Source organism: Artemia sp. Qi Xiang Cuo, chromosome 4 (assembly GCF_049724085.1).
Source record: "Artemia sp. Qi Xiang Cuo chromosome 4, ASM4972408v1, whole genome shotgun sequence".
Classification (NCBI taxonomy): domain Eukaryota; kingdom Metazoa; phylum Arthropoda; class Branchiopoda; order Anostraca; family Artemiidae; genus Artemia; species Artemia sp. Qi Xiang Cuo.
In genome coordinates this window covers 50,076,649-50,092,805 of record NC_142797.1, presented here as the reverse complement: position 1 = coordinate 50,092,805, position 16,157 = coordinate 50,076,649, and the positions used below count along the sequence as shown (strand labels likewise).

The following is a 16,157-nucleotide window of genomic DNA, read 5'->3' as shown; positions in this document are numbered from 1 at the left end:
CTGTTGTTTTAATAGCTGTTGTTTTTATCCATGATCGTTCTTTGGCAATAAATACACAATTCCAAATATTTGCATATAAGAGCTTAAAACATCTACAATGGGGTTCTCTGATCGTTTTGTATCTAGGGAGGGAGAGAGATGCCTCAAAAGGGCATTTTAATGCCAAAATATCAAAACTCTCATTGAGTCATCAGATAAATACAGAATTAGTTCCAAGGGAGAGACAAGGGGAGGATGGAAGCCGAAATTGATATATAATCCCGAAGGCCGTATCCGGGACTTTTGTTTGGGGGGTTATTTTTTTCGGGGGGGGGGGTAGACAAAAACTTTAAAAAAACCATTAAAAATGAGTTTTTATGCATTCTTATTATGAAACATATCCACCCCTCATTGAGCCCTGAGAATACAGAATTAGTTCTAAAGAAGAGGTGGGGGATTGGAAGGTAGAATTGATATTTAATCCCTCTTGATTTCTGGGAATGATTCTGGTCTACGCTGTTGTTATAAAAGTAAAAACTAACATTTAACCACAAAATGAGCAGAATTTATTCCGTAAAGGAGGGGGAATGCCCCTTCCTTATCTCCACCTCCGCCATTTGGTCGTAGAAACTTCGGAGGATGCTCATTCGTTCAGAAATTGAGAGGTCTAGTCCTTTTTTTATAAGTCGAAAGTATTCGAGACCAGCCAGCCCCTGTCCTAAGACAGTTTTTTATATGTGGTCCTTTTGTTATCCCTTAGGACATTTGATCGACATTTTGAAGTACCTACCATGTAGTTTCTCTTTGGCTGCGCAATTTTGCGTATGGGGGAATTTTCCATGGGGGGAATTATCGGAGGGGAATTTTCCACGGGGGTAATTTTCCACGGGAATACTTTTCCACGGAGGGGGGGGGTAATTTCCCGCAGGGGGAATTTCACGCGGGGGGGGGGGAATTGTCCGCGGAGGAATTTCCCACAGGAGGTATTTTCCGAAGGGGGGAGTGTTTTCCTGGGGGTATTTTTAGGTAGGTATTTTCCACGTTTTTTTTAGGGGGGGGGGGAGGTATTTTCTGTCGGGAGGGGAGATAAATACCTAGACTCGCACGAACCTTGTCCCCGCCAGAGATGTATTTTCTAAATTTCTGGATTATAATAGCTATCCTGGAGTTTTATTTCGAGTATATCGAGGGGCCGGGGAGGTAAACCTGTGGTCTAATAAGACCCCCATAAGTTTCTATAGCCACCTGTTCTAAACAATTTGGGTGGGGGAAAATGCTATATGGGAGAGATATCACTTTTTACTAAGTCTTCGTCGTTTGGCTGACTCTGATAGGTAGACTAACCCAATTTTGGTTAGTTATCTATTCATTTGCTAAACTCGATTAATAATACCTGTTTGCAAAAAGCATTAAGTCAAGCAAAACTGTTACTTAGCCAAGACTGTCTGTGTATCAGCCCGAAATATCAAATTTCAACGACAGAAGCTAAGCGAGTACTCATCAGATAATCTCCAATTGTCTTCCGCGCCTGAATAAGCAAGCTTGTTGTGTATAAAATAGCCCAAAATCCACCCAGTGTTATCGATTTCCGCTTACTTTCATCGGATTTTGACACTTTTCCTAAATAAATATAGGTAAAACATAAAGATGATTCAAGATTTGTATAATTACTGTGCTAACTCTGATGATATCGTTTTTAAACATTTCAAAGCCTGAATATGCTTACTTTTGCATTTTTTTTTAGTACAGTATTCTTCTTATATTCTTCCCAGGATGCGGTTCTAGATCTGAAACAGGGACATCTGCAGGGAGGGCGGGCAGTTCGTTTGACCTTCTTTCAAAACTTTCTTTATTCTAGTGCTAATTGCTGAATTTCTGAGGTTTCCATCCGATTTTTGTATAATTTTACTTGTGTTTATTTGCTGTTTTTACAAAATTAGCCAAAAATCTACACTCCCACTGAAAAGCGGGTCTTCGACATAATAAATGCTCATATGGTCGTCAATTAAGTGAGGAAAATTAGTTTATTTTTGGAGGTACAGCGCTCGAAGTTGAGGATGAATGGAAATATTTAGGGGGTGACGTTTAAGGAAAAGGATAAATTATTTGTAATGAAGAAATTGGTAGGACGTGCTCGAATTTAATTGTAAAGAGCCAAATAAGGGATATAAGAGACATTAGGATGCAGAAAGAGATTTTTAGGAATAAGATGATATCGGTGACATATTATGCGTTGAAAGATCGGGGATTCCAGAAAAGGGATAAGTTCGAAAGGATACAACTGGGATATTATAAGAGATGGCTAGATGTTAATAAAGATATGAATAGTTTGGTTGTTAGAAGAGATCTAGGGATTTTTTCGCTAAGAAGTTGTAAGCTGGTGAATATTGTTAGGTTTTGGGAGCGTGTATAGTGAAGATGCCACAAGTGTGGTTATTTAAATCTGCTTATTTAGAAACTCTTAGAGATTAATCTCCAAGTTCATGGCCGTACCAGGTAAGGAGGATATTACAAGATGGTGGAGGGGGCGAAATGTGGAATAATGGATTTGGGCTAGATAAAGAGGTTGCAAAGATGATAGGTAATATTCTATGTGATCAAGAGATACAGATTTGGCAGTATGAAAGACGCCTTTCTGATTCCCTGCGCCACTACACTTCAGCGAAGGAGACATGGGGTGAAGGGGTTTTGTTTAAGGTGAATTCCAAAAAATGAGGAATTGAAGTAAATAATTGAATTGAGAGGAAATAGTTTTCACGTGGGGTAAGAAGAAAGTATTTAGAGAGAAGGAAAGGGCTGGATGGTCTTTACTTTGCCCGATATGTGGAAGTAGGGACGACAGTGCAGGTCATGTGATGTATGAGTGTGTAGAATTGAGTGAGTTGAGAAATGAAGTGTAAGGAAAGTGTGAGTCTTATGAGAAATGGCTGGTGAATATAATGAGGGACAAATTTTTTGCAAGTATTAATAATTTAGGACGATTTCTCAGCTTGGCAATGGAGCACGGAGGCAGATTTTTGTGATTTATGTTTCTCTTTCATTTATGTGATTTATGTTTTTGTTATGTAATGTTTATGTTATATTTATGTAATGACATTCATTTAAAAGTGAATTTTACTTTTTGTTTTGTATTGCCATGTGCTTTTAGCGCAATAAAACTTACTTGCTTACTTACTTACTATAGGCAGGTGCATTTACAAATTATTTTTGGACAAAACTACGCCTCGTTCCTCCCATTTCCGGGTGCAACTAGGGAAAAATTTTCTATCCGGGACCCAGTGGGTCTGATATTCCCATATGAAGAAGCTAATTCAAATCAAATTATGGTGACATTAACACTACTAACATTTTGCTGATTGTTCTGTTTTCTTTTTCCCGGTGAGAAGTGAGGCTGAGGCTCTAAAGCCTAAGAAGAACCCAACAATAAAAATTTATTTTTAAAATGCCACTTCAAATTTTCTTTAAGGTTGTTAAGAGTCAAGAATTTTTCTAAGGGATAGAAGGAAAGAACGTCTCCCGAAAACTTATTCCACATTTTTGAAGTAATCTCCCCATGTCTTATAGAAATTTTCTAAGGTCACAGTTTGCATATTTTAAACCTACACATAAAGCCAAATCAAAGATTACTTTTGCGCGGTGACATTGGGATAAAACTTCAAAAGAAAAGGATGAAATCTCAACTGCATGATATGAGACAGGAAATATTTAATTGGATATTCAAGAGAAGTTTCTTACAAAAATATACTCGACGGTCCTTATAAGTTGCAATTTAAGTCTTTGCCTTCTCTGCATCAGTTTATGTAAAGTTTCTTTAATAACTGCATCTATTTAAATGGAAAATAATGTTGCAATCGCTTGATATTTTCTTTTTTGGGGGGGTTAGTGGTTCTTGCCGACATAAAAAAATTTCTTTCGCTCTTTTTTTTTCTTTCTTTTTTTTCAAGAAGGAGATGGAATGGGATCAAGAAAGTCCAACTTAAAAAAAAAACTTCTTAATCTTTAAAAGAGCTGAAAAATCCTTCAAGTAAATGAGAATCCTAGGACTCGCAATTTGTGTATTGTAGTTTTAGCACTCCGTTTTCAAAGCAAGCAAGCTTTATATTTTAAAATGAAAGTAAAGAGATGCGCTAAAACTTATAACTGACAGAAAGTATCTTGTTGGTGAGGGGGGAAAGCTGTTACCCCCCTAAGCTTCCCAGCATTTACTCAGATACAAGATCTGACCAAAACCGGTTTAGCTATCTGTATTCGGAGACAGTTAACTTAGGTTTAGTATAAAAACTACGTTGTAGGTACATTTTTATTAAATACGTAATATATATACAGTTGGTATAATGGTTAGGTATTTAATATAATGCATTCTGGGCGGCGTACTTTATATAATTTTCTGCTGCAGTTCCCATAATTTTGTTAATAAAATATTATATTTTCATCATTTTTTGGTATAGCCTATTTCATTAGGATTAACCTAACTTCACTTCTACGGTGTGTTCTGAATAAAGGTCAAGCATATACACAAAAACCTTGTCCTTAAGGGATGCCCCTCAACCATACCACCTCAACGAAGGTAATCAGATAAATACGGTGTCTATTCCTATTAAGAAATTATCAAGAGGGGACCCATTCCCTTAGTATCCATCTAGAAAGATTTCCCTAAACATATTCCGCCAGATGAAGAGAGGCTTTTTGGTGAAAGGAACTTTCTCCAAAGTGAGAAAATTTTAGACCAAAAATGCATTCCTGAGCCTTCGTAAAGATCCACTGACCTTCCCTTAATAGCTGGTGTGCAACAATGAAACGCTATATAACTCTTATATATTACTGCATAAATAGTCTGTCAAAACTGTTCTTTTTGATCGGAGTGTATGTGTTTGTGCACCACTGATTACACCAAAACTGATGGGCGAATGCACCACCGCTTGGTAGTATGGCTGCTGAAGCTCTAATTGTTTTTTAATTATTCTAAACTGATTGGCTATCATCGACCAAAATTGTTCTTTTACTACAGAAAAAAGCAGAAATCAACACTTTGCTCTGGCACCCATCTCCTTTGCTTATTTCAAAAATTATTAGAGCTCTAATTTTTATTCGGATGATTGCTCTACAAATGTTCTGCGGCTACTAATTCAATATGATCTCCCGTGGTAAGAAAAAAAAATATAAAAACAAATAAACACGGATTCTTGAGACCCTGGCCATCCTACTCGAGAAAAATTCCAAATCTCGTTGTTTTATGAACAAGGGATTGAAAAGGCTGATGAAGGGTATCTAAATATGACGAATTTGGTTGTGTTATTTTTATCCAAATTTCTCCTATTTTATCGTGTTTTGTACTTTTTTCCTAAAATTTTGCAAATTTCATTTTGCTGAGACTCTTCAAAAGAATGTGTCATTAACATAGACATTAAAACATTCCGGCTCTATATTCAAGAGCCTGTCCACAGCAAACTATGTATAAAAATTAAATAAAACTTACAATAAAATGAGATCTTTAAAATTAAAAATTAAAACAATCCCAAGTTTGTTGTTTTTGTGATGGAAAGGTAATGTGGTCTTCGTCGTTATCTAAAGATTATGGTTGTGTGTGTTTTTTCCCCCAAGGGTTGACTGTATCAAACCAAGGGTCCTAGAAGATCGGGAGAAGGCTCATTCGAGCAAAAATTAAAAGTTTAGTGCCTTTTCAAGTGACCAAACAGAATGGAGGGCAACCAACCCCCTTTCCTCGCCCCCCTGCCGTTTCCCCAAAGACATCCGAATGAGATTCTGAGATAGCCATTTGGTTCACCATAATTGAAAGGTCCGATAAATATGCCTCTGGAGATGGCAAGATCCCCCACATTCCTTAGGGGAAGGGCTGTATGTTTTACAATTTGTCCATTGCTTACAGGTAGTATTTGTTATTGGGAAACATATGGACAATTTTTGAGAGTTCTAGTACTTTTTTTATAAGTCAAAAGTGATTGGAGCCCAGCCATACCCTGTCCTAAAACTGTTTTAGATATCGGGTCCTTTTGTTATCCCTCAGGAAATCTGATCGACATTTTGAGGTACCTATTTTGCAATCTCCTTTGGCTGCTCAATTTTGCATGTGGGAGAATTCTGGGGGCGAGTATTTTCCAGGGGGGGGGGTAATTTTCGAGGAGAATAATTTTCCATGGGTGTATTTTCTGGGGGTATTTTCCACGGCTGGGGGTATTTTTTACGGCGGGTACTTTCCGGGTGTTATTTCCTGGGGGAGGGGTAAACGCCGGCTCCCAGCTCGTGCAGTCCCAGCAGAAAAGGTCTTGCGTTATACACATAGGTCATATTAAATTGAGGCTTCAGTTGATGCATTCTAAGAAAGTTGGGGACGTAGAACCTTTTTAAAATCGGAGTTACAAAAGAACTTTCCATTCCTATTATTGCAGAACCCTAAGTGAGGCTTTTGGGGCCGCGTATCCTCCCACTCCCCCACTCCCAAGTTCATAAATATTGGCATATATCTACTTCTTTTAACTCGCTGTCATCTTGAAATTATTTAAGGAATCCTCCTAAGAGATTAAGTTCCACCCATTAAAAATCAGTTAGATCGAAGTGTGACTGTCCAAAATTGGAACACGTTGATTACATACTTTTACAAGTCATATTGAGTTTACGAACTTACAGTTCATAAGTAAGGAGTAACCGAAATAGTAACCGAAACTCTAAAAAACGGGATTTTGATACCAATAGATAAATCAAAAGAATCAGATTTTAATGCTGATTTCAAATATATAGGTTTCATCAAGTTTAGTCCTACCCATCAAAAGTTACGCGCCCGAGAAAATTTGGCTGATTTTCGAAAAAGGGCGAAACACCCCCTAAAAGTCATAGAACCTTAATGAAAATCATACCATCAGGTTCAGCGTATCAGAAAACTCTACTGTAGAGGTTTCAAGTTCCTACCTGCAAAAATGTGGGATTTTGCATTTTTTTTTTCCAGAAGAAAGATCACCGATGCGTGTTTATTTGTTGTTTTTTTGCGTGTTTTTTTTTCAGGGGGATTGTATCGACCCAGTGGTCATAGAATATCGTGGGAGGGCTCATTGGTATGGAAGTTAAAAATTCTAGTGCCCCTTTTAAGTTACCAAAAAAAATGGAAAGCAACTCCCACGCTAATTTTTTGAGATATCCATTTTGTTCAGCATGGTCGAAAATATGATAACTATGTCTTTTAGGATGACTTAATCCCCCGAAGTCCCCAGGGGGAGGGCTGAAAGTTATGAACTTTACCCAATGTTAACATATAGTACTGGTTATTGGGAAGTATACAGACGTTTTCAGGGAGGATTCTTTCTGGTAGTGGAGGGAGGGGGGTGAGTTGGAGGTTATGTGGGAAGATCTTTACATGAAGGAAGTTTTCATGGGGGATGGGACATTGCTATGAAGGGGGCGCCAAATTTCCCAGCATTATTTAAAAAAAGGTCAGAAATTAAATTAAAAAACAACAACAAGTTTTTCAACTGAAAGTAAGGAGCAACATCAAAACTTAAAACGAATAGAAAATATTACGTATATGATTGGTTTCACCCCCTAATCAATACCTCGCTCTTTAAGCCAAATATTTTTTAGTACTTTCATAAGAGCTATTTATTCTAATTAACGACCTTTGTGATTAAGAGGTCATTTTTAAAGAATTGGAACAAAATTTGAACCTTAGCGTAAAGAGCAAGGTATTGACTAGGGGGTGAACTCCCTAATATACATATTAAAATATTTGAATATAGAATTTCTTTACGTAAGTTAATTCGTAAGTTACGTATATTTATCATAGGCAGCGCGCCAGCGCTGCCAAAGTAATGAACGATGTGGGCACAATGTGTTTTTTTTTTGTTTTCCATACCCGGGCACTTCGTATCGAAGGAGTTGTCGTAGAAACTTCGAAAAGGGCTCATTCAACTAGAAATCGGAGTGGTTAGTGCCCTTTTTAATAGTCGAAAGTTATTGGAGGGCAACTAGCCCCCCCCCCCCCCCACGCCCATCACCAGATAGAAAATATATTTTTGAGGAGGACGCTCCCCCACAACCCTCTGGGCAAGGGTTTTAAGTTATGCCCTGGGGGCATGTAAGGTTTTTATAAAAGGCGCTGTCGTAGAAACTTCAAAAGAAGCTCATTCGATTGGAAATTCAATGGGCTAGTGCCCTTTTTAATAGTCGAAAGTGATTGGAGGGCAACTAGCCCCCCCCCAGTCCCACCATTTTCTCAAAACATATCCAATCAAAATTTAGAGATAGCCATTTTTGTCAACATAGTTGATTTCCTGATAGAAAGTATGTTTTTTAGTAGGACCCTCACCCACAGCCTTTAAGGCCTAGGTTGTAAATTATGTACTGCAGGCATGGCAGGTTTTTATAGAATGCGTTGTCGTAGAACCTTCAAAAAATGCTCATTCAATTGGAAATTCAAAGGTATATTGCCCTTTTTAATAGTCGAAAGAGATTGGATGGCAACTAGCCCCCCCCCCCACGCCCATCATTCCCCCAAACCCATCCAATACAAATTTTGAGATAGCCATTTTGTTCAGCGTAGTTAATTTCCATATAGAAAATATACTTTTGAGGAGGACCCTCCCCCACAACCCTCAGGGCAAGGGTTTAAAGTTATGCCCTGGGGCATATAAGGTTTTTATAGAAGGCATTTTCGTAGAAACTTCAAAAGGGGCTCATTCGATTGGAAAATCAGAGGGCTTGTGCCGTTTTTGATAGTCGAAAGTGATTGGAGGGCAACTAGCCCCCCCCCCCACGCCCATCTATCCAACAAACACATCCAATCAAAATTTTTACATAGCCATTTTATTCAACGTAGTTGAAAGTTTTGGAAATTAGGTATTTAAGGATGAAAACCCTTCCCCCCAAAGCCCTCAGAGCAAGGGTTATAACTTATGCCCTTGGGGCATATGAAGTTTTTTTTTTGAAAGCGTTGTCGTAGAAACTTCAAAAGGGCTCATTCAATTGGAAATTGAAAGTGCTAGTGCCTTTTTTTATAGTTGAAAGTGATTGGATAGTGGATAACGCCCCTCTTATGCCCACCGTTTTGCCAAACACATCGAATTAAAATTTTGAGATATCCATTTTGTTCAGCATAGTTGAAAGCTCTAGAAATTTTGTCTTTTAGGATGATAACCCCCTCAGAGCCCTCAGTGCAAGGTCTGTAAGTTATGCCCTGGGGGCATATAAAGTTTTTATTGACAGAGTTGTCGTAGAAACTTCAAAAGGGCTCATTCAATTGGAAATTGAAAGGGCTAGTGCCTTTTTTAATAGTTGAAAGTGATTGGATAGCGACTAAAGCCCCTCTTAAGCCCACCATTTTCCCAAACACATCCAAAAAAAATTTTTAGGTATCCATATTGTTCAACGTAGTTGAAAGTTCTGGAAATTAGGTCTTTTAGGATGATAATCCCCTCAGAGCCCTCAGTGCAAGGGTTGTAAGTTATGCCCTTGGGGCATATAAGGTCTATATGGAAAGTTGTTGTATATAATTTATAGAATAGATTTTAGTCTTCCTCAAATCCAATTTTTATTTACAAGATATTCTACCTATTCGTGAGGTAGAAACTTTGCGAGTCGCTGGCTGGACGCTGGTCTTCTTCATCAGTATCTCAGCATCTCAGCAGTATCTCAGGCATCTCAGCACTATCCCAAGAATGACTGAGGGTATTATGCTCTAACTTTCGGGGCTGCTTCAGCTCTTGAAATTTAACCAAATCAAAATAGTGTAAGTGAATCCAAGCTATCAAAGAAAGCAAGCAGATTTTTTTGCGAATGGTATCAAGTTTTCCATTTCAGGTCAACTAAAGAAAGTATAAAACAACATTAAACAGTCCTATTTGTGTACAGATTTTGAAAAGGGTGTATGTTGTTAAAAATTCCTGAAATTTTTTCTCCAGCATACAAATAGCAGGCCAAACTATAAAGTCTTAAAAAACGAAAAGATTTAAAGTGTTATTTTCTTTTTCCCTGAAAAAACTATGTCAATATAAAATGAACAGAAATTAAGTAAACAAACTTTTTCAACAAAATAAGTAAAGAACTCTATTAAACAAAAAATGAAGAAAAATAAAAACAAATAATCTACTAAACCTAAAACTACCACAAATAAGCGTCAATAAATATATGCAACCAAAAACGAACAAAAATTACAATAATTAACCGAATCAGACTCAAAACCAATAGAAATTAACACAAGTTGGGCTCGAAAACCCTGGGCTGTCCCAAGGCCAGAACAAAATTTGCACTTTACTGAAAAAATAAAAAAGAATGTGCATTGTCAGTTTAATATACATATACTGATATTTAGTAATCAAAATGTTAATATTACTTGATTTATTAAACTTATAAAAGTAAAGACATTTATATTTTTTCAGTAAAGTGCAAATTTTGTTCTGGCCTTGGGAAGGCATAGGGTTTTGCGCCCAACTTATGTTAATTTCTGCTCGTTTTGAGTTTGACTCGGTTATTTATTGTAATTTCTGTTCGTTTTGGGTTTAATTTATTTATCGATGCTGATTTGTGATAGTTTCACGCTTGGTAGATTATTTTATTATATTTTTGCTCTTTTTTTGTTTAATGGAGTTCTTTACTTTTCCTTGAAAAACTTATTTTGCAGAAAAAGTTTTTTCTAATTAATTAACTTGGGGATGGTTTCCAATAGACAAAAATTGGTTCTGAGAGAGTAGAGACGCTTTCGATTGATAATCTGTATTCTCGTTTTGGATTGTGAAAAAAAACAAGCTGATTTTAAAATCCAAATTATAAGAAATCCCCGTAATTGAACAGTGTAAAGAAATTGCATTGTTGCGCAAGATTTGAATAGTTGAAAAGGTGGATATTTATTACTCATTTTTATTGTATGAAAATAGGCGTACAGGAAATTAATTTGAAATATTAATGATTTTTATAGTTTTAATTGGCCTCCCAATCCCTCCGCAGGCCACAAACAAAAACAGACTTCATATATTCTTGGGAACTACCAAAAAAAACAGCATCAAATATTAACGAAAAAATGAGAAAATAGAAAGAAACCCGATGTACGATTTTTTAGAAAAAGAATAATTTCTCTTCCTGAGCAGTCCAAAATATATAGGCTACAAATTGTAAGCTTTTTAAAAAAAATTTCCCCTGCAATTTGGCAAACCCAAATCCACAACCCTCAACTGAAAAAGGATTGTAGGTTTCAGAATCCAAACGAGAATAGGATTGTCCGATTATGAATTGAAATAAAATCCCCGATCACATTGTATTAGAAAGAAATCGAATTTGAAAATCAGATTCAAAATTTGAGAATCCAGATTGTCAATCGAAAGGCTTTTAGTTCTATTAAATTGCCTCCAAAATGACAAGTAAAGGCTGGACGCCCCTGGTATAGGAGAAATCACATAATAGAAAATAACTTTAATGTTTTTCCATTTCTAGAGGGGGGGGGGGGCTAGTCACCAAAACAGACACTATAAACAGAATAGAATAGAGGAGAGGTTTTCGTCTGTGTACTGACCTCAAATGAGCTCAACCCCATGACGATTTATAGCAGCAATAGGTGTTTCAGTTATTCTACTATTTTTGAGAAGACGAAGACCACGCTGTCTTTCCACCATTCAAAACAAAATATAATACACAACCTAAACAAATATTTCGGCTATATGACCTATCAATGACGTATCCAGGGAGATTAGGGGCTTTGACCCCTCTCCCTCAAAATGTTTGTCTGACTCGTAAAAACGCAACAAAAATGAATATAAACAAATTTTGATTTGTTTTTTAAATTTTTTTTTTTGTAATCCCCTTCAAAATTCTTTTGTACCCCTCCCCCCTCCCCGCCAGAAAATCCTGGATAAGACTCTGTATTCAACAGCAAAATATACTATAAAACAAAGAAAGTTTTTGGTTAATTTAGTTCTGTCTCTTCGTTTGGCACTTGTCTATTATCCCGACCACACTCAAGAAGTGAAGTTAGGCTAATTATAATGAAATATACCAAAATCTGATGAAAATATAATACTTTAGTAACAAATATATGGAAAGCAAGTTGCCCAGAATGCATTATATGAAATGCCTAGCCAAACCAACTCTATGTACAACATATTGGTACTTTTCAATTAGCTGGTATCCACGTGAGAAGTCAAGTTTGATTAATGCCAATGAAATAAAACAAAATATGATGAAAATATAATAGTTTAGAAACAAATTTGGGCTATATATTTGCACATTACGGGAGTGGGGGGTAAAGCAAAGCATATATTAAATACGTAACCTAACCTAACCTAGGTAGCCTACCCTTTTTCTCCCTAAACTAAAAAAAAACAATAGCTTAAATATTGTAAACGCAATGACAAACCACGGTTTGCGATCCAATTCTCTATTGACAGATACCCGTTTGACTAGTTTCCTTTGGCATCTTCCCTATACAATATATCGCGTGGGTACATGCTAATTGAAAAGTACCTAGATATTTAATTAAAATATCCTTACATAGTATTTTACATCATTCAGACTAAGCTAATGCAGACAGAGAAACCGGTTTTACTCAGATCAAGAACTTGAGTGTGGTCGGGATAACAGACAAGTACCCTTCGTTTTACAACATATTTCGCTGAAGATGGTAATTGGTTATATAGCCGAAATATCCGCTTAAGTTGTATATTATATTTACTGTCGTCAGAAAATCCCCCGTTATCTTCGTATATTTGTCTACTACCTTTTTTCAAAATCCAGGTTTAGCTTACCTAATATTAAAAATTGACAGATGACGGTCAGAATGCCTTTAATACTAACTGCTTCAATTTGATCTATTCCGAATTTTAAACAACTAGTTTCCTTTGGATTGCACTACCATGACGACTAAAATTAACTACTGACTTTTATGATCTAAACAAATCAATTACTGTGTGTAACTATCCCGAAGCAGCATTTCTATTGGTGGCAATGAAAATAGACGTTCAGTTCCTGAAATCTTATTGGTTACGACTTATTACTCTAGTTGACTAATAAGAAATAGATGAATGGCAACTAAAATAAAGGCTGGTTGTTTTCTCGAAGGCCTAAGTGTGCTTGCACGTTAGTTATTCATCCATTTTTAACTGTCAATTGAGACTAATGTTTCAATGGTTATCAAAAAAGCATGTGTATTGATAAATTCAATTTTTTCGTAACTAAAATGTTAGTGAAGCTGTCTGCAATTTCTAATTAATGATAAACAAGGATACCACTATGCAGGGCTAATCCCCAGCATTTTTATTTGGGGGGGGGGGGCAAGAGGGGTCCATATGTGGATAGTCAAAGGGCTTAGGGTGTATAATTTATTTTTTCTTCACATTATTGGGGGGGGGGGGCAACTGCCCCGCTGCTACCCCCAAACGACGCCCCTGCCACTATGGATAAATCAATGAATCCTAAAACAAACAGAACTTAATTCGAACATAAATTAACGCATACACAGAAGGGCTACTGCCACCTAAACACTACAATGGCCAGAGCGTACTATATGTTTTACTCAAAACAACTTGTTTTTTGAGCATTGACTTTTTAAATTCTCATACCATCAACAACATCATCGCCACAAAACAATATGGAAGGTTAGCCATGGTTTACAAATTAGAGTGGAACTAGCCCTATTCCAAAAGCAATAAGAAATATCTCTTAGAATGTTTATATTCCTGGCTTTCAATTTTATTTTAAAAAGACTATTTTTTGTTAAAACTAATCATTTTGATTATATTTCCTGCTGAAATCTAACAATTTGCTTCTAAACGAAACAACTAAAACGAATATTGGTAATTTCAATAATTGATAAAAAAAATATATAACAATTAACTTTCTATACATTATAAAGGAATTTGTCCAAGATAAAATAATTTCTGAGTAGCTTAGACGTAGGACGGGAGCCAGGCAGCAGCACCAGTTCACAAAACGTTGGGGGAGTGGTTCAATATGAAGTTTTCCAATTCTAGGAGAGTAGTAATTTTCCTTTTTCAATCATTCAATGAAAATTCAAAAAGCGTGTATTTTTCAATGACAATTTCCAAAAAAGAAACATTTTGAAACCTAAGCGGGACAAAAATATAGAGAGAGCCGAATGAGCCTCCTGCCCTCTCCCCCAATTGACACCACACGAGCCAGGAATAATTTCAGTTTTGAATCTTTAGCAAATTCATGTTACTGCAGCTTGAAGCTAATACTATTTTTGATGAAAGGAGATTTATAGTTTTATTTGAGCAAAGCTAATCTAAGAAACAGTCACATATCAAGAACAAGTCATATTTGACCATAAGATTAATATACTAATACTATGTCGGTTGGTAGACTGTAGGAGAAATACAAAAAAACGTGCAAATTTTTTCAGACGCTATGAATCGATAAAACCTAATTGTTTTCAAAATGTTCGAGTTCATTAGTGCTCTGTTTGCCCTGTCTACACATAACTTTAAGCAAATTGGCAAATCTTATCTTTACTTTTATGAATCTGCATTCGGGCATTAAAAGATTCCTGGCCCTAATTTGGGCCCTGTGCCCTGACACATTTTCTTTTACATTATGTTACTTTTGGCTCTGGAACTTACGGCTGTAATTTTCAAACTGATTTATGACAACGTATTCTTTGGCCCGTTGCTGTGCCCCCAAACATCTTCTCTCCGCCAAAACATGTGGTCCCCTCAGTTTAGGTTAAGACCCTTGAAAGTTTCAGGTTAATTGCACACAGAAAAAGTTGTTTGGCCCTTTCTTGGTCCCCCGTTTTGGAGGGAGGCTGTGCCCCCAAATTCAAATTTACTTGTGCACTAGGTTGCACCAGGTGACGAACTTAGCCTATAGTTATAAATTTCAAGTCGTCCAGAAACAAAATTTTGCAGGCCTTTCATTTTATTTTTACTAATTCGGGTTCTCTCGGCCCAAGGACTTTCAGATATAAGTTGCAAACGAATTAAAAAAAAAAAACTCTCTGGCCCTAGTCTTTGGTGGTCCGTGCTCCATTCTAATTTATTTGTGCATGTGAGGGCTCCTTCTCTTTGAGCATGTGGGTTCAAGTTCCAAATCACCCAGATAAATTTGTTTTTAACTTTTTGGGGCGAAACAAATATTTACCCTCTTTTTTTTATGAGTACTGGAGTAGCCTTGACCCATGGACTGAAGAACATAAATTTCAAGCGAATTAGAAAAAAGTCCTTTTGTTCTTTTTTTTTGGGGGGGGGGCTGCCTGAAAGATTTCTTTTTACGTTAGGTCCCCCTTTAACCATGTATTTACGGCTGTAAGTGTCAAACATCAGGGACAATAAGTTGTATGCCCCCTTTTTCAGCCTGTTAACACGTTTCTTCCTCCCTCAAAAATATTTCATCCCCTTAGCAGGAGCGAATCTAGAGCAAAATCTTGGAGGAGGCCCAATGTGACAAGGGCACCAATGAACAAAATCTTAGGGGGGGAGGGGCACCAATGTGACAAAGGTGCAAATAATTGACCAAATTGACTACTTTATTCTAAAAAAGGAGTAAATAAAAACAAAAAAAAACGAGGAATGAGGGCGTCAGAAAAAATCTTGGAGGAGACCCCCCCCCCCGCCCCTAGATCTACCACTTCCCCTTAGCCCTATCAAAGACTCCTGGAAGCTTCAAGCAGACAAAAAAAATATTTTGGGCTATTTCGAGCACCATATAGGACCCATTTTGGGGGAACAAATTTTCTTTTCATTTTTTTCTTCTGCATTTAGATCTCATAGCCAAATTACTTAAAGATATAAGCTTCAAGCTAAACAGACAAAAAACAAATTGGGGCACAGAGCCCCCAAATATTGTTGCTGCACATTAGGATCCCCTTGGCCTTAGGACTTGTGATTTTAAGTTTCAAGTCGTTCAGGAAAGAACATTTTTCGTTCTTTTTTGGCTCTCTGTCGCGTCTTGTTTTCAAGACAACCAATAAAAATTCAGTTTCCCTTATGCTTTGTGGTTTTTTCAGCCCAAGGCCTGAAGGATATAGAAGTCTAGAGTCGACCGGAACAAAATTGCTGGCCTTTTTTAGGGCCTCGGTGTTCAGGGACCCTGTGCCCCTAAAAAGTTTTTGTGTGTTTTTGGTTTCTCTTAGTCCAAGGCAAGGCCGTACCCAGAGGGGGGTTAGGGGGTTTGAACACCTCCCCCTGAAATATTTGTCTGACTCGTAAAAACGTAACAAAAATGGATAT

At 37.0% G+C, this 16,157-nt stretch overlaps 1 protein-coding gene across 2 annotated transcripts in view; it reads right to left on the bottom strand.

Annotated features, from left to right (window-relative positions):
- LOC148953197 (uncharacterized) overlaps positions 1 to 12,815 on the bottom strand; it is a 128,417-nt gene extending 115,602 nt beyond the window's left edge. For both annotated transcript variants that reach the window (XM_089087566.1, XM_089087567.1), the window contains exon 1: positions 12,717 to 12,815. The gene's annotated coding sequence lies outside the window, so the exon portion shown is untranslated. The remainder of the gene's footprint in view (positions 1 to 12,716) is intronic.
- Between the last annotated feature and the right edge of the window lie 3,342 nt (positions 12,816 to 16,157).